The 23,674-nt window shown below is 44.8% G+C and overlaps 1 protein-coding gene across 1 annotated transcript in view; it reads left to right on the plus strand.

The window, feature by feature from the left end:
* Positions 1 to 22,587: 22,587 nt before the first annotated feature.
* LOC119975208 (ras-like protein family member 10B) overlaps positions 22,588 to 23,674 on the plus strand; it is a 241,970-nt gene continuing 240,883 nt past the window's right edge. Inside the window, exon 1 of the mRNA XM_038814823.1 lies at positions 22,588 to 22,871. The gene's annotated coding sequence lies outside the window, so the exon portion shown is untranslated. The remainder of the gene's footprint in view (positions 22,872 to 23,674) is intronic.

Here is a 23,674-nt window from a genome sequence, read left to right on the forward strand (position 1 = left end):
CCTGTAAAATCTGGGCCTTCTTGGGGTTCACTTTACATCCAATTTGTTGTAGGAGTCCTAATAGTTCATCGAGAAGCAAAATGTGCTCTTTCTTTGTGTCCGTCTGCAGAAGCAAGTCATCTACATATTGGACCAGACAATTGGTTCGGGAAAATTTTGCTAAACAATTTGCCAGCTGTCGGTGGAAAATGGAGGGGGAGTTGTGGAAGCCTTGTGGAAGGCATGTCCACGTATATTGCTGTCCCTGGAATGTGAAGGCGAATTTGTACTGGCCTGCTTTATCCAATGGAATGGACCAAAAGCCATTGCTAATGTCCAAAACCGATAAAATCTTTGACTGTAGTCCCTGTTTGAGCATGGTCTCGGGACTCATGGCTATGGTGGGGGCTGCTACTGCGGTTACTTTGTCTGGTGCCCGATAATTGATGGTCAGTCGCCATGATCCATCGGGTTTCCTTACAGGCCAAATCAGGGCGTTGTTCGTGGAGGCTACTGATCGGAGTACGCCTTGATCAAGCAGACTCTGTATCACTTTTGAGATTTCTCCCTCTGCTTCTTGGGGAAAACCATACTGCTTTTGGGGTCTGAGTCGAGACCTGTAATGTTCACTAAGCCAGCGATCTTTCCACAGTCGTGCTTATTCTGTGCAAATGCTGCTTTGTGTCGCTGCAGGACTCCCCTAACGTATTTGTCCTGACTAATGACTCTAGATTTAAACCAGAAGTCTCCTACTGCGCTGATCCTGGTTTTGTAATCTCCAACTGTGAGCGTGGCGGGGGCTCGTGTGGCCTTTGCAATCTTCCACACACATCTATTTACTGGGTCGAATGATAGATTGTGGGAGCTCATAAAGCCAATTCCTAAAATGTGTTCGGCTGTCTGGGGTAGGTCAACCAGAACTAGGGGATGTTTCGTTTTGATATTCCCTATCTGTATTGCTACAGGGGCTGTGATGTGTCCCTGCTGTAAGTGCCCTGTAAAACCACTGAGAGTAATGGTGTCCGTGGTGGGCCATGTGCCTCGCTGAAACATTGTGGAGGAATTTATCGTGGTACGGGACCCTCCTGTGTCCCAAAGAAATTCCATGGTGTGTTCCCGGACTGTGCCTCCAACTGCCGGTCTACCGGACTTGTCCCAAAGGGTGTCGCAGACCCAAGTTGGGGAGTCCGAACACTGTCAGTCGGTGCTGTTCATATCGTTATCTGAACGGGCGCTAACGCTGTGCATTGGCTTTGCCCTATTCCTTTTTAGGGTGCCTGTCTGCTGGTTTCTCTGCTGCTTCTGGAGGGCTTGACATTCTCGTGCGAAGTGCCCTAATTGGCCGTAATTATAACACTCCTGGGATTTGATCTGCTGTGGGCCGTTCCTTCCCTCATTTACCCATGAGGGGTTCTGGTGCGTCCTAACTGGATGCATGTCTGCCTGCTCTTCCTCTGCTCTATCGTACGCTGTTTTTCCCTGCATGGACTGTTCCCAAGCACGGGACAATCTTTTCAAAACCCATTTCTCATTGTGGGCCTCGTCTGAGGGGTCGTAATTTGCGCAAGCTCTCTGTCCTGCCTCTGTTGCATGAGAGACCAGGATGCGGGTCCATCTGGTCGCCTGCTGTTTTACTCGTGCAAAGAACTGGTGGGGGTCCGATGTGGGTAGGAATGATGTAATCTTCTCTCACGTGTCCCTTAATTGAGTGACGGTTAATGGGGTCGTGTACAGGAAATCTGGACCTCCGTCAGTTGTAGCCCTGCGCTGTGTGGTTACAGGGTTCATAGGGGTGTGTTCTGCCTGTGCAGTCGGGGGTTGGGGTGCTCTTCGTTTCTGGGGTTTGTCCTGTGTACATGTGCCATGTACATATCTGTATATATCATGTACTCCTGCCAGATGGGCCCGTTTTCTTGGTCTAACTGGGGTCCAAACATGCTCTGGACCCCATTTTGAACAGAAAGCAGGGATTGCAGTTCTGCAATTTGCTTCCGGCACTTTGCGTGGTCTACCGAGCTCTGCCTTTGTTCCATTGTGGAAGTGTGGAGTGCTCGTGGGGCTGCTTTTAAGTCGTTACACTGTTTCTGCAACTGCTCAACTTGTTGTTCAATTTCCTGTCTTACCAAGACCGCGCGTTGCGTGTTTTGGTAGGCCTTATCATAATGGGTCTGAAAACTACTCAGATGGGCGAGACAAGATTGGTGTGCCCGCTTGGCATCAGCCACCTCTTTGTCCCTCGCCGCTAACAGCTCTCTCAGTTCCCTGTTCTCTTTCTCAAATTCGCTCACATCTCCTTCACTATTCCTGTCTCTCTCCTCAATCTCTCTACAGAGCGTCCTAACGACCTCCTCTGTGCCTCGCAATTGTGCCAAGCAGGCCACGATTGCCATCAGCTTGCGAGCCTTCCCTAAGCTGCTCTTGTGAATCTCTGTCAGGTTCTCACACCAAGTATGCCCTATACTCCCGGGACCTGTTTCCTCATTAGCGCAGAATTCACTCCAAAGGGGCCAACCTTTCCCTTTGGGGTACTTTCTGATTTCCTCTTCCCATATGGGACACTGTCCGACTCTACTGGTTGCTGCGACCTCGTATTCCTGGGGTTCATAAGGCATTCCATTGCCTTCATTGCCATTTTTCTCTTGCTATCTCTGGGGTCTACTGAATTTGGAACAGGGAGTGATAAAGTGGTGATGTAAACACGGTTACGGCTTACACTAATTTCCGGCCTACAAACTCCCGACAGTTTTACGCAACAAAATCTCTCAGGTTTACCGTATATCCCTGTTAGTACGCATGCAAATAACACACTTCCGAATCTTGATGGTTTGATCAGTATTGGTTTGACGCTTGTGGGTTTTTTTCTTTTCCCAATTGAATTCTAATTCAAAGTTTGGGTTCTCTCGGAGTGACTAGGCAACTTCTAGGTCGAGTCCCGTCAGAGGTCGCCAGTAAATGTTGCTCTGTTTATCTGGTTCTAAATATAGTGGTCAATATGCCTTCCTTAATCCTAATTATGTTTTGCTCTAGAGTCGCCAGGTTCGATACCGCCACAAGGTTCAAACCCGAATACTGATCAAAGAACCAATGCACCAGTTAGTTAGTTCAAACTCAATACTATTTATTTGCACACTGTTATGGGAGCGGTGTTTTCAGAATCCCAAAATGTATCATGGAGTCCAACCAACCTCCCCCTTTAAGGTATTGTTGCTTTTGAAACACACTGCTTGTTCTCCAGGTGTGGTATTACAATTATGGACATGTGGGTTTTTAATCACAAAACAATATTTATTCCATGAACTCAACTTAACCTTTCAAATAAACATTGGATCACTTAACACCCCTTACTTCAAAGATAACCCCGAAAATAATACAAGACTAAATAATCCTTCAAAATGTTCCTTCAAATCGCCAAAAGACTTAACACCTGTAAACATAAAACATCAGGTTAAGACATTACTATTATGCGTTTAAATCACCCAAATGATTCAGATAGTCTTTCATGGCAGAGATCACAGCAGATCCAGCTTACTGCAAACACAGTTAAGAGGAAGAAGGAGACTTATGTAAGGCTACAATAGCATCATTTAAGATGTATCTAGACAGATATATGAACGGGCGGGGAACAGAGGGAAGTAGATCCTTGGAAAATAGGCGACAGGTTTAGATAAAGGATCTGGATAGGCACAGGCTGGGAGGGCCGAAGGGCCTGTTCCTGCGCTGTAATTTTCTTTGTTCTCTTTGTTCTTTGATCACTGACTTCAGGAAGCTTAGTACGGTACACGCCTCCATCTACATCAATGGCTCCGAAGTGGGGATGATCGATAGCTTTAATTTCCTGAGGGTCACCATCACCAGCAGTCTCTCCTGGTCCACTCACGTTGATGCTAAGTCAAGAAAGCCCACCAATGTCTCTACTTCCGACGGAAGCTAAAGTAATTTGGCATGTCTGCATCGATTCTGACAAACTTCTACAGAGTGCATCCTATCCAGCTGCATCACAGCCTGGTATGGCAACTGCTCGGCCCAAGATTGCAAGAAACTGCAGACTGTGGTGGACTCAGCCCAATGCATCACACAAGCTTGTCACCCTCCCATTGATTCTGTCTACACCTCCCGCTGCCTCAGGAAGGCAGACAGCATTATCAGAGACCCCTCCCATCCAGGCATTGCTTTCTTCCAGACCCCTCCATCAGGCAGAAGATACAGAAGTCTGAATACCCGCACATCCAGACATAGGAACAGATTCTTCCCCACAGCTACTAGACTCCTCAACGACTCTCCCTCAGACTGATCTATTCCCTGTAAGGCACTATTCATGATGCCCTATGCTGCTCCTGCTCATGCATTTGCTTTGTTTGGCCTTTGTTCCGCATTTTAAACAATTGCTTATTTGTCAATGCACTTTGTCAATTAGTCTTTTTGTCTACTGTGTACATGCTATGTACGTCCCTTTCTCTGCAGAAAAATACTTTTCACTGCACTTCGGTGCATGTAACAATAAATCAATCAATCATTCATACCAAACCTTTGTCACAATAAAATATATTCCAGTCGCCTTTGCAGAAACATCCTCAGACCCTGACACTGAACCACAAAAGGAGATGTGGTTCCATATGTGAAGTAAGGGGCTTTTCACAGTATCTTCATTTGAAGCCTACTTGTGACAATAAGCGATTTTCATTTCATTTCAATGTTTATGGAGTTTGGAGCTTAGACAGCTAAAATCACAGCTACTGAATGAAGTCAAGAGTGCATAAGAGGCCAGATTTCAAGAAATCGGAAAATATGTTTGAAGGATTCCTGAGCTGATTGTAAGTTTTACACTATTGTTTAAAATCAAAACTGACCCCCCAGAGATTCATCAGTGCAGGAAACAAACTTTCAAGTATGGCCGTGGGGATAGAATCCCTGTAATTATTCCAGACGTAATTGGATGTTGCAATGTCCAGGATTGAGGAGGGCGGGGGAAACTTCAGAGACTTTGTTCATGAACTAAGACAGGCTCAGATGAGTGGCATGGTGGCGCAGTGGTTAGCACTGTTACTTCACAACACCAGAGTCGCAGGTTCGATTCCCGGCTTGGGTCACTGTCTGTCTGGAGTCTGTACTTTCTCCCCCTGTCTGCGTGGGTTTCTGCCGGGTGCCCTGGTTTCCTCCCACAAGTCCCAAAAGACGTACTGGTTAGGTGAATGGCACATTCTGAATTCTCCCTCCGTGCACCCGAACAGGTGTCGGAATGTGGAGACTAGAGGATTTTCACAGTAACTTTATTGCAGTGTTAATGTAAGACACTAATAAAGATTAGAATCTTCTGATCATCTGAGATTTTATTTCCCTTTTCTGAATCAAACCCCCAAGGCTAACACAGGAAAACTGCGGAGTCTGTTAAAATCCACAAGTTTTTAAAATCTAGCTAGCATCACCTATCTCTGGATTGCTCTTTCCTCTTTCTATTGGTGGCATTCTGCACCGTGAGCTCCAGTTAGATTTCTCAATAAAACTTCCTGACATTAATACAATTCATTGCTATTATTATTCATGTTTTATATCTATCTTTACTGTCAACCCTTTTAGTTTAGTACAATTTAAATTAATATTAATAAATGTTAAGTTTATCACCACAAATACATTAGTGTCAAATATAAAATATTCAGGAGGGTTATGGTAGCTATCTTCTCCATTCAGGTGGCCTGAATAATGTGCACATTCCAGAATCCCCAGTGTTAATCCATCAAACTGAAGTCTACGGATCCCTCGAACAAAGTTTCAGCATGGGCACCTCCCCATCACCTGCTCAAGGGCAATTCAGGATTGGTGAGGAATGCTGGCTTAGCCAGCACCACCAACATCTCCTGAATGAATAAACAAAACATTGTACAGGATTGATGAATCAATGACTCAAGATATCTACTTGAACTTTATTGTGCATTGGCATTTAGTTGAGATTCAAATTGTAGGCACTAAATGATAGCCTTGTTTGCACTTGAGCATTGACCTGTATATCACACTGGAGGACATTTAACATCTAAGACTGCAACGGTTCAAAAAGGTTAGGTGGATTGGCCATGCTAAATTGCCCCTTGATGTCCAAAAGGTTGGATGGGGTTGCGGGAACAGGGTGAGGGATGGGGTGGGTAGGCCTGTATATGGGGGGCTCTTTCAGAGGGTTGGTGCAGACTCAATGGGTCGAATGGCCTGCTGCACTGTCAGAATTCTATGAAATAGGCTCACCTCCCCCTTCTCAAAGGCAATTAGGGATAGGTAATGAATGCTGGCCTAGCCAGCGATGCCCACATCCCCTGAACTAATAAAGAAAGATTGGTTACCGACCTGCTGCCTCTAGTAGCGAGATTATTGGAAATTCAGACACAAACTATCCACAGTTTGGCCATAGCTGATCAGAATGCAGGGTGCAGTACACACCTGAGTTTCTGTTCGGTCCTCTTGTTGGGCAAGATTCTCTGCAGGGAGTAAAACATTAGAAAATCTTCGCCAGAATATTAATCTCGGCTTGTCTCCAGCTATAAGCTTTCTAAAGATGATTGAGAGCCAGCAGCAAAGGTGCAGGTACCTCACGTTATTTTTACAAACTGGAAGCATGCTCTTTATTTAGCTCAAGGATCTGGGTTCACACTCAATCCGGACTGATGGGATGAAGGTTGCCCCTCTCTGTGGACTGGCAGAAGCCTGAACGAAATGAATTTGTGTCCAATCTCAACTCGCTCCCTAGCTCAAAACACATTCTGGAGTGTGATGTTAATTAGTCCTTTCAATCTGCCGCAGTCAGGGTGATTATTGTGGTGAGTGAAACAATTGCTGGTACAGAGAGAGCTGCGGCTCTGAATCTGGAGCTGTGTTGAGTTGCTGGATTACAAAGAAGGGAATTTTGCTCTCCCGTCAGCTGCTGTGTACCTAATTTGAGATTAAATATGGAAAATGTATTCCATTCATCACCACTAAAATCAGCTAAATCACACTTAGAAATCATCTGTAGAATTAGACTGAAACTGAGGAGAACATACAGTGGGCAATGTGGACTCTGCCCCTTTTACACCACCTGTTAATATCAGATGAGCCACCCATCATTGATCACTCCCATTGACTTTGATAAGAACATATATCAGGAGAGAGACATAATGAGCCATTGAATCTAAATGACCTGTTTTACACAATCAGAAACATCAACATTAATCACAGTGGCTTTTAAAGCTTCTTCTTGTTTAGTTTCCGATACCTTTTCCTGGGATGCCAACAACAGCCCAGTCCAGCTTTCTTCTGGCATCATGCCAGCCGATGAACTGATCTTCGCAATGGTCAAAAAGTGGTTCCCTGCACAATGTTCCTGGTCAGATTGGCCCAGTCTATGAGAGTTATGCACCTCATCCTGGAATTTTACAATCATGCAATCTAAAAGGCATGGTGGCACAGTGGTTAGCACTGCTGCCTCACAGCGCCGGGGACCAGGGTTCCATTCCGGCCTCGGGTGGCTGTCTGTGTAGAGTCTGCATATTCTCCCAGTGTCTGCGTGGGTTTCCTCCGGGTGCTCCGGTTTCCTCCCGCAGTCCAAAGATGTGCAGATTAGGTGGATTGGTCATTTTAAATTACCCCTAGGTGGGGTTACGGGGATAGGGTGAGGGGTTGGGCCTAGGTGGGGTGCACTTTCAGAGGGTCGGTGAAAACTCGATGGGCTGAATGGCCTTCTCCTGCACTGTATGAATTCTATGATAAAAGAGGCCATCATCCCACCATGCCTATGCCTGCTCTTTGAAAGAGCTCTCCAATTCATCCCTTTTCCCATAATCCAGCCCTTGCTTTTAAATTGTTTTTGTGCAATAGTTGACAGGCTGCTCATCCCCTGACTCTTACAGAGCTATTCGGGCTAAGGTCCAATTCCCTGATTTGTAATAAGGGGAGACTGTGGGGTTGAGGTAATGTCCCTGGACCAGAGGCCCTGGCGTCATATTTCAAATCCCATTTAAATTCAATTAATCGAATAAACTAGTCTCAATAAAGGTCACTATTACTGAGCTGCCATTATTATTGATTGTTGGAAAAACCCATCTGAATCACTAATATGCTTTAGGGAAGAAAACATGCCATTCTTACCTGGTCTGGCCTATGTGTGAATCCAGCCCCACAGCAATGTATTAGGATCCCGAACAAAAACCCAACTATTTTCAATTTGTGAAACTGTGAGGAAACATTACTGCACTACACGAGTGATAACACTGGTCAATAAGTATCTTTTATGTTAAACCAAATGTTAATTTAATCACAGAATTAATCAAATTAGCAACAAAGAATTCACTTTACAGTTAACAGTTCTTAAGTAAAAGATGAAATACTAACTTACTATCTAAACCTTGATGTGGAGATGCCGGCGTTGGACTGGGGTGAGCACAGTAAGAAGTCTTACAACACCAGGTTAAAGTCCAACAGGTTTGTTTCAAACACGAGCTTTCGGAGCACGGCTCCTTCTTCAGGTGAATGGAAAGGTGATGGTAAAATTCCATTCACCTGAAGAAGGAGCCGTGCTCCGAAAGCTCGTGTTTGAAACAAACCTGTTGGACTTTAACCTGGTGTTGTAAGACTTCTTACTATCTAAACCTGCCACTAAATTCCAATTAAGCAAACCAATATTTATTAAATAACACTCATGAATAAAGTTAATTAGGGTTTTACTTGCTTTTCTGTGTGCAGAATCTTTGGAGAGAACACCTTTCAGGACCAAACTGACATTTCAGACAGACCTGGCTCCTCCTATTAACTACATCATCTGTAGACATTATTTTGTTTCTTGACTTGTTCAGCCAGGACCAAATGCAATAACCTTCAAATGTTCTGCACCACAGGATTCCTTCAGACATAAACAACCTTCCATTAGCTAGCTAACTGTAAACAAGTAAATGGTTCTCAATGACTATTAGCAGAACATTTTACCTGCAAATCAATGATTACCTCACCTTTTATGGCACCTTAATCACAGCTCCAGCAGTCATACTGTCTGTACACATCTTAGCCCAGTTTTAATAATATTATTGAAAAAAATATAAAATATGACTATCCCTGACATTCATCACAAATGTAAGTGACTCCTAATGGCCCATCAAACCACACTTTCAAGGTCAAGGCAATTAAGAATAGGTTAAAAGCGCTCATGTCCCATTAAAGCAGGCATTTTCAAAGTTGGGGTCGTGACCCGCAGGTGCGTGGGTGTCGGGAGGATCGCGGAGCCGTCCGTCGCGGCGCTCCCCATTGCGCAAATTCACACGCAGCAGCCGGCTTTTAACAATGCCGGCTGTGAGAGGCCTTCAAAATGACGGCCGCGACCATATAAAAAATGCGGGCACACTGCTCATGCGCAGAACCACGTGGCTCTTTAAATACCAATAAGAAAAACTGATCAGCTAGCATTTAAAGGCAAGATTTCACCCAAAACGTGATGGTATATTTTTTGTAATTCTGTTATGAATTTCTTTTCTATTTCTGATCCCAAAACCGACTGAGCTACCAGCACCTAAGTAGCCAATTCCTGTGTTACACTGAATTACATTGAATATACCACCGCATTCGGCCAACCAGCCCATTTCCACATTTTTGCTTCATTCGGAACACAATTGAGCATGAGGCACTACTCATACCGGAGAGAAAACAAGTGGAGAAACAAAATAACATTCTGACCAGCCAACCAGCCCACATCTCAGAATTGAATGAAATGCAAATTGATACAGGAGCAAATACTTTATCCCTCCTGTCTTTCAAAATATGAAGCAGCTACTGGTCTGGCCAGGTGGACAGAAAAGCAGTAAATGGAATACAACCCAGGGAAGTATGAGGTGATGCATTTGGGGAGGTCAAGCAAGGCAAAGAATTACACAATTTATTTTTCAGGGGACCCATTTTTACCAACTAATGGTAGAAGGACAGGTTGTTAAGGTGGTTAAGAAAGCACCTGCAACCCTTCCATTTATTAGCCAAGGTAGGTTTGTGCAATTGGAGAAGCAGGAGAAGATTTATTTTTAAAGCAATGTAATCGTCCTGTCTGAAGGGAGGCAGAGAGCAGGTCACGCCCCCCGAACATTGACTTTGGGCGCCATTGCGATTCCTCCATTTTGTCAGCAGCAAACAAGGTAAGAGAAAATGGTAAGTCGCGAACGGCCGTCTTGAAGGTTGGTTGGCGTGGGTCGTGAAAGTTGGCTGGCATGGGTCCCGAAGGTTGGCCGGTTGGTAAAAATGGGTCCCCGAAAAAAAGTTTGAAAAATACAGCGTTAAAGCATAAATTAAGTTTTAAAATTTCAGCTGTTGATAACAGACATTCCTAGAATGAGATCATTAGAAATTATCCCACAGAGGCAGATTAGGTTAAACTGAGGATTCGCCATTTAGTTCAGCCAGCCCTTCCTCGAGAATTTGAATAATACATTTTATCCAACATTTTGAACAAAGACAAACAATAAAGTGAAAAGAAACGGCTTCATTTCGTCCAGCTGTGGGAAGCTGCCCAGCCTATCAGTTCTCCACAGTTGGCTGAGTTCCTGTCAGGTCTGTGAAATGACATTTCTGCTGATACCCGATCAATTCCTGATTGACTATCAGTGTTATGCTCTAGTTGTAGATGTTTTGATGAACCGGTTCGGACCCAGATACGTGCTTCCTGTTGACAACACATTAGCAGGGGCAGTAAAACCTCCAGACATCGCCCAACCCACTCTATCATCTCCATATTGGTACTCTGTTGTTCCCCTTTCACACCCCGCATCGTCTCAAGGAAATGATACAAACTCCCCTTCGAATTGGTGTTGGTCATCAATCGATTCATGAACAGACCCCAGACAATGACTTGTGTAAACTTTCGCAACCCAGTTGAAACTGCCAAAGAGACAGTAAGATGAGAGACACAGTTTGACCGTGTTTTTTATCCAACTGCTCCGACACGCAGGAACGAGTGGGTTTCGTTCGGTGAAGCTACAGGGGGTCCAGTATTGAGTTATGATTGTAGCTTCTGTTAGGTGATATTTTCAAACTGGTTACAAAATATAATGAAATCAAGTTAGGCATTTAAGTTAACAAAGCCAGTCATAACGAAGCTGGAGCTAGGAAAAAATCCATTTACGTTTGGGATTTGACCTCTTTAAAATATTCTTGGTTATGACTCATTGGGTTCCCAAGTATTACAAGGGACCCGGCCCCGATTAATTGTAGAACCAGGGAACTCAATAAAACCGATGGACACCAGAAGTTAAGCTGAACATATTTTTCCATCCACAACTTGAGAAGTACCCATGTGTTGTATTTATTGTAGTGATAGATTGAAATTAACCTGGTTAGCAACACTCTTTGGTGGGAATTAGGTCACCCAAGCAGGAGCTCAACTCTTTGGCAGGGAGTTTACATTTTTCATCCCAATCTTTCACGGGGCAAACCCTTAATCCATCTCCTTGCTTTCTCCAATCCAAACAATTCAAATTCAAGTTGAATCCAACTCCTGGTCTCCACAGGAGAGACATAATAGATCCAAGCTGACAAGAAAAGGCATCTCAACTTGGGCTTGATCTGCCGCTTTATCACGGAATTGGCTGCAATTGGTAAATTGGTCCATTAAGCACCAACCTCATCACGTTTTAGCCATTCAATCGCTCCATTATGTGAATTCGCAAACCTCAAACATTTGGGGAATCATTTGAAGAATTCCAGAACTAACCAATAAACCAATTTAAATATAGCTTCAATACACAGCAGAAACAATGCATCACCTTAGTTCCGATTTTAATAATCCCAGGAGGAACATAATCTGCAATATCAGGAAATCCTGAATGATGTCTCTGACAGTCAGGATAACAATCCTGTAACACAGATCCATAGAATCCCTACAGTGTAGCAGGAGGACAATCAACCCATCGAGTCTGCACTGACCATCTGAAAGAGCACCCTAACTAGGCCCACTTCCACATAACCTCAACTAACTGACACATCTTTGGACACTAAGGAGAAATTTAGCACGGCCAATCCACCTAGCCTGTACATCTTTGCACTGTGAGAGGAAACCGGAGCACCGGGAGGAAACCCACGCAAACGCGGAGAGAACTTACAAATGCCGCACAATCACCCCAGGCCAGAATCAAATCTGGGTCCCTGGCATTGTGAGGTGACAGTGCTAACCACTGTGCCACCATGCTGCCCCAGGTAATGAAACTGAGCAAAGACCCAGTAGAGCGGTTAAGTGCATAAATTGTACGGCAGTTCAGTTCAGTACTGAGGGGTTGTTGCATGGTCAGAGGTGTCATCTTTTGATGAGATATTAAACATTGAGCATAGAGCCACAGAGAGACCTGGACTTTCAGGTCCACAGATCTTTAAAAGTAGTTACACACGTGGAAACAGTGGTAAAGAATGCATATGGCATGCTTGCCTTCATAGGATGGGGTATCGAGTATAAAAGTTCGAAAATTATATTACGGCTATACAGGACCTTGGTTAGGCCACATTTGCAATTCTGTGTCCAATTTTGGTCACCACACTACCAGAAGGGCGTGGAGGCTTCGGAGAGAGTACAGAAAAAGTTTACCAGGATGTTGCCTGATATGGAGGGTTTTTGTTATGAGGAGATATTGAATAATCTGGGATTGTTCTCCCAAGAGAGATGGAGGCTGAGGGCCGACCTGATAAAAGTTTATAAAATTATTAGTAGTATAGATAGGGTGAACATTTGGAGGCTTTTTCCCAGGGCAGAATTGAAAATTACAGGGGGGACAAGTTCAAGGTGATGGGGGGTAGCTTCAGTGGAGATGTGCGGGGGGGGAGTTATTTCCACAGAGTGTGGTGTTGGCCTGGAATGCACTGCTAAGTGAGTAGTTGAGGCAGATACATTAGCGATCTTTAAGACTTACCTGGATAGGCACATGAAGAGACGGGGTATAGAAGGATACAGGTTAGATAGGACACATGATTGGCACAGGCTTGGAGGGCTAAAGGACCTGTTCCTGTGCTGTTTTGTTCTTTGTTCTTTTTATATGCCTGGTCTACCTGTTCATCATAATAATAATATTTTATTGTCACAAGTATAAGTTACTGTGAAAAGCTCCTAGTCACCACATTCTGGCGCCTGTTCGGGTAAGCTGGTACGGGAATTGAACTGCATTACAAACCAGCTATCTAGCCCACTGAGCTAAACCAGCTCTTAGCAAATTGAAGAAGAAACAGGATTGAACTGTTGCCCTGATCAGTTTACATTCAACGCAATCAAAACCAACTAGCTAGACATTAACAATCAAAACCAGATAACCAGGCATTAACTATCAAAACCAGATACCTGGTCCTCTATTCCATTTGTTGTTTGGGGGAATCCTGCTGTTTGCAAATGGGATTTATACTTCTAAAATAGTTCTTTGGATATGAAACAGTTGGGATATAAGGAAGTACTAAGATGTTGAATGAGTTACTTCTTTTCTTAGAATTTAGTTTATTGCCCTTAAAAAATAAAATAAACAAGACTCTAGATTCAAATCTATGCGGTTCACTTACAAATATGCTACATCTAACCATAGTGGGCGGGATTCACCATTCCCCGATGCCGATTTCGTAATTGGCGATTTGACGGCGAATCCCTTTTGACACCGAAATCGGGGGCGGCACTTGTTTGACACAGGTTTTGTATGATCCATCCCCTCCGAAATGGCATGATCGCGTTGCGCGCCGCACGCCATTGGGACGGCCTTAGCACGTCAGCTGAAGGCCCTCCACGATGCTCCGCCGCCAATGGGCTGTGCTCCCGACCGCGTGGTTGACGTGCGATCTCAGTGGTCGGGAACCCAGCATGGTGGCTGCGGACTGTGTCCAGCACCGCCACAGTCGGGCAGAAGCCGTGCTGCTGGCTGGGGGGGGGGGGGGGGGGACTTCCACGAGGGCTAGTGGACTGGTGGGGGTGCCAAGGGGGTGGCTAGGGGGACACTATCTGGCAGGTCAGGTCCTCGCACGGCCGGCATCATGTTTTACAGTGCATCCGCTGCAGGTCATCGCTGTGCGCATGCCACGGACCCAGGCATTCTCCAGATGTTTTTATCGTGGGAGCAGGAGTTTAACATGGCACGGCTGCTAGTCCCTCACCAGTTGCAGGATCTGTGAGGGGGGGGGGGGGAGGGGGAGGGGGGGCGCAGTCGATGATTCTTTTGACATAACATGCCAGTTTTATCTGCACTTGGGCTCAAAAACGGTGAATCCAGCCCAGCATCTCTGGACTGGATAAGGAGAAAAATTTAACCAGACTTTCAGTGTATGTTCCATGCTGTTAAGTGGTAATTTGGAGGATGTCAAATAAAACCAGGAAGAGACTCAGCCATGATGTATCCTGGGGGTGAATAGTCTGTCTATGTTCCCAAGTGAAGATTGGCCCCTTGGGAAAAAGGGATTGCAGAGCATTCACCATCTAAAGAACCATCACTCAGCAGCAATCTGTACTTCCAGTGGTGAGAAATAATGCAAGGATTTAATTCCTGCATTCCCTGAGCGATACAATCACTCAACCCCTCTTGTGTCTCCTGCTGACCAGATCAGTTGTTGTAATTACTGAGTGAAGAAACAGTCATGACTGAGTCACTTCTCATTTGCTCCGAACCACCTGAAGTGTGAGAGGCACAAACACATTCCAAAAAAATGGTTTCATGGACTCCAATTACTTTAAGTGTTATCCAATAGAAATGAAACCAGGGAGCTAAAGATATGTAATTAGCAGCTGTGAAGTAATTAACTCCACTCTTATGCAGACATTGAGACTAATTAAGTAACAGACAGAAACATTAAATATTCCTCTTTCCCTTCTCTAAATACTGCACAATCTAAATCTCTATTATGTTGGCTCCAGTCCAAATGTTTTCACCTTTTGTGTTTCTATTTAAGACTGAGGTGTTTACTTGATGGGTTGGAATTTTATACACTTCATTCAGTATTAATGGGGATTACATTTCCCACTTGTATCTTGGTTGCTGGCTTTCATCTAACCTGACCTGACAAAATTGTCTCTGCCCCTTATCTCGCCCTATGCAATTTTCAGGCAGTCTCTTCTGGGTATGCTCCACCAGTGCCCTTGACACGGCACAGATTGACAATCCCACTGGATTACAACGAGGGCTGAGGTGGGAGACTGAACTATTACTCTGGAGCAATATAAGGTTAACAGAGATCTGACAGAGTTACCTGGCCTGACTACCTGAACTTGACTGCTTGATGGGTAAAACATTTTCTGTACTCAGAATACTGTTTTTTTTTTTTTTATAAATTTAGATTAGCCAATTATTTTTTCCAATTAAGGAGCAATTTAGCATGGTCAATCCACCTACTCTGCACATTTTTGGGTTGTGGGGGCGAAACCCACGCAGACACGGGGAGAACGTGCAAACTCCACACGGACAGTGACCCAGAGCCGGGATCGAACCTGGGACCTCAGCGCCGTGAGGCGGTTATGCTAACCACTAGGCCACCGTGCTGCCCTTTCAGAATACTGTTGACCGGGCAACAGCCAAAGGATCAGGTGGACATTGCTCCAGAGACAGAGAGACAATTAGGGAGCTTGACCTCGCCAAACTTCCTTTTTAAAAGTTTTTTAAAATTTATAAATTTTTAAAAAATGTATTTTTAAAAATAAATTTAGAGTACCCAATAATTTTTTTTCCAATTAAGGGACAACTTATTGTGGCCAATCCATCTAACCTGCATATCTATGGGTTGTGGGGGTGAAACCCATGTAGACATGGGGAAAATTAACAAACTCCACACAGACAGTGACCCAGAGCTGGGATCAAACCTGGGTCCTCAGCGCCGTAGGCAGCAGTGCTAACCACTGCACCACCGTGCCGCCCTGCCAAGCTTTCAGTACTATTATTGGGAAGCTAATGTTGAAAAGGTTCTCCAGTGGTTTGGAGATTTGGATGAGCTTTGGGTTTGGGTGGAAGCAGAGTCTATGAGGGGAGCAAGGTTAGCGGCACTGGTATCAGGTCTTTTACAGGGTGTCAAAGAAATATTTGTCTAACTCGGTAATAGTCGCCACGTTAAAAATTTGGAGGCACCTCCACCATCATTTTACCTTGAAGGCCGCCTCCAGGCTGATCCCTATCTGTGTGAATCAGTTATTCGAACCTGCCAGGTCGGATGTGAAATTTAGGGAATGAAAGACTAGAGGTCTGGAGAAAGTGAGAGATTTATTTTTAGAAGATCAGTTCGCTAGCTTAGGAAGACTGAAGTAAACATGGGCTCACAGATGCTGATGGGTTCAGGTACCTCCAGGTACGCAGCTGGGTCAAAAAATACTTTTCAGCTTTTCTGATGAAGCAGCTTTCTACCTTGCTCGAGAGGATCTTATCCTGCTCTGGTTCAGAGGTGGCCAACACACCGGGTATGTACCAGCCGATGATTGGGAGGAGACAGCCTCTGTTGAGCGTGTGAAGGCAAAGTGGATGGAGCAGCTGGTTCCATTCTTGGAGGGGGAGGTTTGGAGTGAGGTACTGGGGAGGTGGGAACCAACACTTGTCCTGTGCGAGGTTGTCCCATCCAGCTGAAAGTGGTGTTACGAGCACACCTTATGAAGGCTAGAATGAGTCGATTTTTTGAAGAAGTGAATGATAGATGTCATAGATCATCATAGAATTTGCAGTGCAGAAGGAGGCCATTCGGCCCATCGAGACTGCACCGGCTCTTGGAAAGAGTACCCTACCCAAGGTCAACACCTCCACCCTATCCCCATAACCCAGTAACACCACCCAACACTAAGGACAATTTTGGACACTAAGGGCAATGTATCATGGCCAATCCACCTAACCTGCACATCTTTGGACTGTGGGAGGAAACCGGAGCACCCGGAGGAAACCCACGCAGACACGGGGAGGATATGCAAACTCCGCACAGACAGTGACCCAAGCAGGAATCAAATCTGGGACCCTGGAGCTGTGAAGCAATTGTGCTATCCACAATGCTACAGTGCTGCCCTGTGATCAGTGCTTGGGGGGTAAGGCACATCATGCGCACATGATCTGGTCATGCTCAAAGCCAGTGCACTTCTGGAAGTCCTTTTTTGAGACTATGTCGGTAATCTTGAATATTGGGTTGGAGCCTTGCCCTTTGGTGGTGATTTTTGGGGTTTCGGGATTGTTGGAACTCGGGATGGTGGCAGGGGCTGACGTCCTGTCCTTTGCCTCACTGGTGGCAAGGAGGCAGATCCTCATGGGCTGGAGATCGATTACACTGTTGTCACCGGCAACAGACGGGGGGGACTTTGGCCCATCGTGGGCCGGAGATTTCAGGCACCCACTGAGTCGTGGAACCCCGCCATTCTCTGACGTGGGCAGCGCGACTCACGCCGGGCTGGTTTTTACGGGGCGGGAGAATTAGGAGGATGGCGGGGGCGGGATTCACGCCGACCACCGGTGATTCTCCCACCCGGCGGGGGTCGGAGAATCCCGCCCCTGGTCCCACTCCAAATGTTGAAACACAGAATATAGGCTGACACTCCAATGCAGTAATGAGCGAGCGCTATCTTGCAGAGGTGCTTCTTCCAGATGAGATGTTAAATTGAGCTCCTGTTTGTTCATTCAGTTGAATAGAAAAAAATCTCATATACAATTTAGAAGAGCAGCAGAACGCTACCCAATGTCCTGGCCAATATTTACCCCTTAATTAACATCACAGAAACAGATTATCTGGTTAATAATCAAACTGCTGTTTGTGGGATCTTGCTCTACACAAGTTGACTGTCACATCATTGCAACCGCAATTGCAATTCGGAGGTACTTAGTTGGTCATGACAGGCTTTGGTATGTGCTGATGTTGTGAAAGTTGCTGTGCAATTACAAGTCTTCATTTTGGGCAGCTGCCTTCATTACTAGTCACCGCCTAGTACTCCTGAACAGCTTTTTGGCCACTTTAGTGCTTTCGCTGGCTTGGGTACCAGTTCTAATGGCCAAGCTCTGTTGTACAGTTCTATACCAGGTTCTACTAGTTCTACTAAAGAAGATGGGCACTGCTCTGAGAGCAACAGAATAGAAAGGTATATAATGTATAGAATTGGGAGAGAGAGCATTGGACGGGGAGCTATACAGTTAAAATGCTTTTTTGACCCATAAAACAATTATCTCCAGTTCACATCAGCGCACAAGGTTCCCAATAAAATATCCTGGCGACAGCCTTCGTTTAATTTCATCAATGAGAATTTATAATAGACATTCGGTTGCTATGCTACCCATTAGCAAGGGGAGAAGTTGCTATGTTACAAAGAATGAGGAGTGTAACTGACAAGAATGAAATATCAGACCTCCAGTCAGTTTTACTGGGCTTTCTGTGAGAGAGTAACATCATGGGGGACGTAAGTCTGAGAGCAACAGCTTCAGTCGGATGTAGACAGACAAGACAGTAAAATATCCCTGCGTGTACAATTCAAAGGTCATTTTCTATTTAGATGAACACATTTCGAAACGAGACAAAACCTGATGTGCTTTCCTGTCAACAAGGAGAATTGAGATGAAAAAGAGGAATCAATTTTACTCTCCAAGGCCGTTAGAGAAAGATTTATATTCATATATGCCACCTTTCACAACCCCTTTATCTCACTACTGGAGCGCAGTCACTGTTGTGATGTAGGAGATGTCCCAGCCAGTCTGCACACAACAAGCTTCTCCAAAACAGCCACGTGAGAATGAAAAATGAAAAATGAAAATCGTTTATTGTCACGAGTAGGCTTCAATGAAGTTACTGTGAAAAGCCCCTAGTCGCCACATTCCGGCGCCTGTCCGGGGATGCTGGTACGGGAATCGAACCGTGCTGCTGGCCTGCTTTAAGAGCCAGCGATTTAGCTCAGTGAGCTAAACCAGCCCCTGGTGAATGAGCAGAGAATCTGCAATGTTGATTGAGGGATAAATATTGACCAAGGGTGATACTGTCCTTCAATAAGGTGTCAGGGGATTTTTGTTTTTAACATCCGGTAAGTTCAGGTTTCAAAATTTCATCCAGAGATCAGCACCTCTGACAATGCGGCGGCGCCCCCCCCCCCCCCCAACCCCACAGTCGACATGCCATGTTTTGACTAAGGCACTACGCCCCAGAATAATGAGATGACCACTGGTTATTTTGGTGAATTGTAAAAGTTGGTCGAAGCAAGATTGGCATTTAGATTGGTTCTTTTATCAATAGTGATGTGGGATCTTTAGCGAGGATATTTCGAGATTAGATTGTTCGGGGCCGTTTTCCTAAACGCACGGATCCCGATAGAATGTGATCTCGGAACATGCTTGGTCTGTTGGCCCTGGGCAGGAGAAGCGAGGACAGTTATTTTCCCTTTGTTTTCTTCACAAGTCTCCTGATCGTTCCAAATGTGTTCAGCACAAAGCCTGGAAGCTGGCCAGGCCACTCCATCCAAAGGGACATTCTTCACCCAAGGCCATTTGGGTGATGGATAGGATTAATCAAAAGAAATTGAGCAGTATTTGATCTTCTGTTTAATTTGCTGGGGTTCGACATTGCTTCCAATCGGTATCTGCAAGAGACTGGCTCCTCATTGCAGAAGTGAATCTGAGTCAAACTCCTCTGTTAACACGGGGGCCGATGGACCAACTGCTTGCATTTACTTTCATTGAACCCGCGGCCACTCATTGAAGCATTCACTAGACTGAGTCTAACCGTGCCAGGAGCTCGCAGTGCGGAATGTAGTTCCCAAAAGAGACTGTAGCTGATAGAATCTGCAAGGTGTTCCTGCGATATCCAGCTCTTGTTCCCAATCTGAAATATTTCCTAGGGAATCGCTGATTTATATAGAGGAGACTGAGGGGGTGTTCTGACCCATTGGGGAGTGAAATGGACTTCGGCGTGGATACAGAAGAGTCGGGATTGCACCTCCCGCCTGTTAGATGACAAGATCCATTTTCAACACAGTAAAGCTGGCGAGTGGTGACACAATAGTTCGTGTTCCTTCTCAATTTCAGTTTCAATTTCACTTCCCACTGGGTTCCGACAACGCTCCAAGTTTATTCAGCCTCAAGCACCTTAACGTGACGTACCCGGTGTTCAGTAAGGGCAGAGGCGACCAACGTGTCTCCCAGAAACCAACTATAAATGTGTCTAAAATGTGGCTGGGATCAGTGCTTCCGTTTGTGAAATGAACGGGGATAAGTTTTGTCTAACTTTGGTGGGACATATTCCTGAAACCTCCATCATGACTCAGTACCTTTAACCGCCCTTCTCACTGAAAAAGCCCCCACCCCACCCCCAGTGTAACTCTGTAACTAATTAAACGTAAATGTTGAAATACATTTTTTTAAATCCCTACATTTGTTCCCGGATTTGCTCACAACAGACTCCAGGAAGTTAATATTTAACATGTGGAGTTTTCAGTCAATCACTCATCCATTCAGTCGAGAGAGTCGACAGCCTATGTTTATTGGACTTGGGTATCCTGTTGTCATTCAAGTCCCATTTCAGAGCTGGTGCTTTAGGCTGAACGCAGTGGGACATTCTGGAGTAGGAAACGAACTCTGCAGGAATGGCTGCTATTGAGCCAAAAATCGTTGTAAAGTTTCCTCTGGCTTTTTAAAAAAACTTGAGTAGGATTTTACTGGCCAAATATTTATTTCCATTCTTCTCTCCCCTTTCCTTCCCCTGCTGAAGGCGAGAGAGCGTGTCCAGATTTGACTCCACAGGAAACTCTCTCCCCCACAGATTTATGATTAGTTGGGCAACACTGTTGAACCCTCACCGGCTGCCCAACAATAGATATTGCGGTAGTTTGTGAAAAGGAAGCTAAAGTTCTTCCCTTTTCCTGGATCAGGTTTTGGGTTGACTACGCTAATTGGATATTTTCCCCGAGGTTCTGTCACATGACGTCTTGCTGCAAACCCCGGATCAACCCTCTCTGCAATATTTGAAATGAAATTAAATGAAAGTCGCTTATTGTCACGAGTAGGCTTCAATTAAGTTACTGTGAAAAGCCCCTAGTCGCCACATTCCTGCGCCTGTCCAGGGAGGCTGGTACGGGAATTGAACCTTGCTGCTGGCCTGTTTGGTCTGCTTTAAAAGCCAGCGATTTAGCTCAGTGAGCTAAACCAGCCCCTTTCATTACTACATGAATATGTTCAAAGAAGCTGAAAACTTTACATTACTTTGCTTTTTTTTTCACAAAAGAAACAGGAGATTCTATAACTCGAGGACTGTTGTTCTTGGCTTAAGGCTACCTCTGGCGCCAATTGCTACCCATGTGGTTACTTAGTTTCATGTAGACTAAGGATTGAACACATCTTTTCTATCGGGATGATTTAGGATCCTGCACAATGGTGTGATTATAGACGGAGCCATTTCTGCAACCAAAGATTAAGTTCTGAGTATATCCTGCGGACGTCACTACTGAGAAAGCATTTAGGACAGACTAACATCTTCATAAATACATAGATATAGTAGCAGAATTAGACCATTGGGCCCATCAAGTCTGCTCCGCCATTCTATCATGGCTGAGATGTTTCTCATCTGCTACCTACAATGCTACAGACCAAGAACTGGATTGCGAAATCAGCCAGAGCATCTCCGCCCTAGAACACATGACCTAGGAGCCTAAACATCTTCAATGTGATCATGGCTGATCCCATCCTGACCTCAACTCCACCATCCTACCCTTTCTCCATAACCCTTCAACTCATTACCAATTAAAAATCTGTCTAATGCCTCCTTAAATTTACTCACTGCCCCTGCATCCACCAGGGTAACAAATTCCACAGATTCACAACCTTTTGGGAGAAATAGTTTTTCCTCAAATCTGTTTTAAATTTGCTGTCTCTTATTTTGAGATTGGGACCTCTGGTTCTAGAATGTGCCACAAGAGGAAGCATCAGCTCCACCTCTACTTTATCCATAGCTTTTAGCAACTTATATACCTCAATTAGATCTCCACTCATGCTTCTAAACTCCAGAGAGTATTCGCCTCATATAGAATAATTAAGTACAGAGCAGGGATATTCTGCCCCTTATTCCAACGTTTATTATTCCAACTCTATTAAAGAGCCATTGCATTATTAACAGTCTACCACCCTTGGGCGTTTTCCTTTTCAATTATTATTTTTCCAATTCTCCGTTTGAAAGTTACTTTTGGATCTGCTTCCACCAACCTTTCACACACAGCTTGGCTCAGTTGGTGCCAATACTACCTCTGAGTAGAGTCACAGCCCTCTGTGGGGTACTGAGCTGATAATGCGGTGCAGTACTGTGGGATGCTGTTGGTTGGAGGTGTTGTTTTTTGGAAAAGATATTACAATGAGTATTTTTGCTTCGTTTAGAGGAGTGGGGAGTTCGCCCATCTCTTGCTCGATATTCCTTCTTCAACCATCAACACTAAAAAACAGACCGTTTGGCTATTTGGGTGCAAATTAGCGACTACGTAACAGCAATAATCACCATTTTAAACGTAAGACGTTCTAGGGGTGTGATAAACACCCGTTTCTCCTACCCCCGGCACACGCCACAAAAGCTGGAAAATTGAAATGAGTGTTGGGCATAATATGGTTTAGATCAAACATTTGTTGGAAAGTTTGATCTGGCCGGCTTTAGGACCACGGGGAATCTTTAGTTCCCGATTGAAGCAGCGTGCGTTCGTGAACAGGAGACGGGAATTCACCAATAAAACCTTAGAGCGCCATTCTCGCTCAAGGCAGGACAGCAAAGGAAAAATCACACTATTCCTTCACTTGAATAATCTAACCAAAGGATTCAGACACGGCACTGACGGGGTTTAAATCCCATTTGTTCATCGATTTTCCAAGGATCTGTCATTGATATTCTCATGGAAAGAATCCTCATTCTGGGAGTATTGGCTTTGTCCAGCAGGTGCCTCTCGCCTCCTGATCTCAAACTCCAGCGGTAACTGAGGACAAACGGTAAGAACTTTAGCAGATTCCTGAGGATACCTCTGTTCCTTGGGGAGATTTGCAAGGTTGGCGATTAGAGAGCTGAATGCAGATTTAGTGCATTTCTGGTAACTGGGCTGCACATTCCCTTTCCATATTAAACCGTTTACCAGTATCTAACTCAGAGCATTGACAGCCGAAAGAAAGTTTTCTGTTAACTGTAGTTAATGTTAGTATAGAAAAAATATTTCTATCACAGCGAAAAAAACCAAATCAGAATGAAGTGTTATGATAATATGGAATGTAACCGTGTCTCTGTGTGTTTTTTGTATAATCTGTGGATCGATTTGAGATGTTTACTCTGCAATAGTGCACATCTATAGTCAATGTATGTGGTTAGGTCTGTATCTATGTTCTTCTGTATGTGCAGTTTTATGTCGGTATATATCCTTGTCTGCGTTTATCACTGTCTGTGTAAATGTATGTTTATGTTTGCATTCGTTCATGTACTTGTCTGTCCGTGCTTCCATGAATATCTGAGTATGTATGTTGATGGGTGTTTGTGAACATATCTTTGCAATGGACCGATAAGGAAAGGGTGCTGTGTCTCCTGTGGCGTTCAATTTTAAAACCGAGTGCTTCATCGGAAGGCCGCTGTCGGTTTAAATTACAGACGTCAGTTGCTAACCAATAAACTGATCTTGGTGGTGAAATTTGTACTGGCCATACATTGACCGTGGTGTTAACCATAGAGCGGAGCGGCCGCTAACTTTGGAGCTGACCGTGGTGCTGAATTTAGCGCAGAGCGGCCGTGACCTGTGGAGCTGAGCATC

Source organism: Scyliorhinus canicula, chromosome 12 (genome assembly GCF_902713615.1).
Source record: "Scyliorhinus canicula chromosome 12, sScyCan1.1, whole genome shotgun sequence".
NCBI classification, from domain to species: Eukaryota; Metazoa; Chordata; class Chondrichthyes; order Carcharhiniformes; family Scyliorhinidae; genus Scyliorhinus; species Scyliorhinus canicula.